A 1,888-nucleotide genomic window follows, 5' to 3' on the forward strand; every position below is an offset into this window, starting at 1 on the left:
GCTTATGGACCCTGTTTCAGGCCAAAAGGCCTTTATTGTTAGGCATCAAGGCCTTGGCATTGCTATTAGGAACGTGTAGACTCCATGACGTGCACTATTGTTGAAACAATTAGACACAGGCAATGTCCTTTCTGATGCATACAGGGCTCTTTGGGGGGTCTGTATTCTTCCTTTGCATATAAAATCTATGAGTATGTTGTTTCTCATACCTTAACATACATATGAAACATCTTAGCAGATCATAATACAATGCAGGTTCTGATTTGGTAGATTTCCTTTTCTTTCTTTCTTTCTTTTTCTTTTTTTCTTTTTTTTAGCTGCTTGATGAATAAATTTATTATCTTTACCTGAAAAATCTTAATAGAAAAATATGGTTTGGTTTATTAGCTCTCAACAGCCCACTCCTGAGTGCTAGGAAGCTAGCCTTTTTCTGAGCTATGCAGTTTCTCTCCTGGGCAAGAGACATTTTGGGATGGTTCCACTTTTTTCCTTTTTACTTCTTTTTTAGGCTTCTTCTCATAGAATAGATTCTCTCATACAACAGTGTGAGCTTTCTTAAAAATGTTCTCCATTATGTCTGGAGTTACATTCTTTGTGTATTGAGAGAATTGTTTTTTATAATTATTTCATCTTCTTCCATTAGGTATCACATATAATCTGCAACATTCTGACCCATGATGTGCTTCTATTGTAGTTCTGCATTAAATTCATTGCATTCTGAATCATAATCAGGGAATAATTTGGTACTGTGAGGGGTAGACAAGTCTCCATCCACAGCTCCCTTGAGTGCCCCAAAAACTTCATTTCCAGTAGTAGTTCTGGCAAGCCTTGCATCCAGATAGTGGGTGATGGCACCACATTGGCCATCAATCTTCCCATATTGTATTCATCTCTGGTCACCTCCAGTTGGCCTTCATAGATCTTGTCCATGCCAAACCTGTTGAGAAGCCTGTGGACCAGCAACATGCCCATACAATATGATGCATCATAATTTTTCAGGCCAACCTTCATGCCATACATTGGGAGTTCATAAGCATAAGCTGCACAGACTATCATATCTCCTTCTCTACAGGCATAAACAATCTGACAAATGACATCTCCTTTGATCATGCACTATCATCCTGTATTTAGGTGTGTTGTACTTATTTTTATCCTGAGTTACCAAGCATTTCTGAGTATAGTAATCTTTTACCCTCTCATCTTTTTCTAAATTTCACATGCTATCTCTTTAAGTAAGCCTTATTCTTGACCACTTTTAACTCCCATCCTGCAGAACAAAGACTAGTGTCTATGGCTTGCTATCGAGCAGCCAGGGTGTTGCATTTCAAGTAATCTCAGAAGTGATACTGAGGCATCATATAGTCAGATCATGCAGTCTGAGGACTACATTTTAAGAAGCCAGAACGAAGGCCCCTTTGACAAGGATGCAGTTGGATTCCTTCACCTGTCTCCAGTTTACCCGTTCAGATTCAATCCCCTTGGTTCCAGAGCTGGAGTGACCTGATATAAAGGGAAGTAAAAGATGAAAAATATAAGTATCAGATGTATAAGATAAGAAGTATAAGATGCAATTTGAGGGGCACCTGGGTGGCTCTCACCCTTTAACCTAGGGTGGCACCTAGGTTAAAGCCTCTGCCTTCAGCTCAGGTCATGATCCCAGGGTCCTGGGATCGAACCCCGTGTAGGGCTCTCTACTCAGCGGGGGGCCTGCTTCCTCTCTCTTTCTCTCTCTCCCTACTTGTGATCTCTGTCTGTCAAATAAATAAATAAAATCTTAAAAAAAAAAAAGATGCAATTTGAAATACCTAGGCCCATGGGATCCTGAATTAAATAGTGAGGTCAGATGGACCAAGTCAAATAAAAGTCCTATGCATGTTAGGTAGTCACT

At 39.9% G+C, this 1,888-nt stretch overlaps 1 pseudogene across 1 annotated transcript; it reads right to left on the bottom strand.

The window, feature by feature from the left end:
- Window positions 1-276: 276 nt before the first annotated feature.
- LOC309861309 (large ribosomal subunit protein uL18 pseudogene) lies at window positions 277-1,668 on the bottom strand (annotated as a pseudogene). The gene is made up of 2 exons (XR_014316676.1): window positions 1,599-1,668; window positions 277-1,500 (listed from the first exon to the last, which is right to left on the bottom strand). The product of XR_014316676.1 is annotated as a large ribosomal subunit protein uL18 pseudogene (transcript).
- Between the last annotated feature and the right edge of the window lie 220 nt (window positions 1,669-1,888).

Source organism: Mustela nivalis (genome assembly GCF_964662115.1).
Source record: "Mustela nivalis genome assembly, chromosome: 3".
Classification (NCBI taxonomy): domain Eukaryota; kingdom Metazoa; phylum Chordata; class Mammalia; order Carnivora; family Mustelidae; genus Mustela; species Mustela nivalis.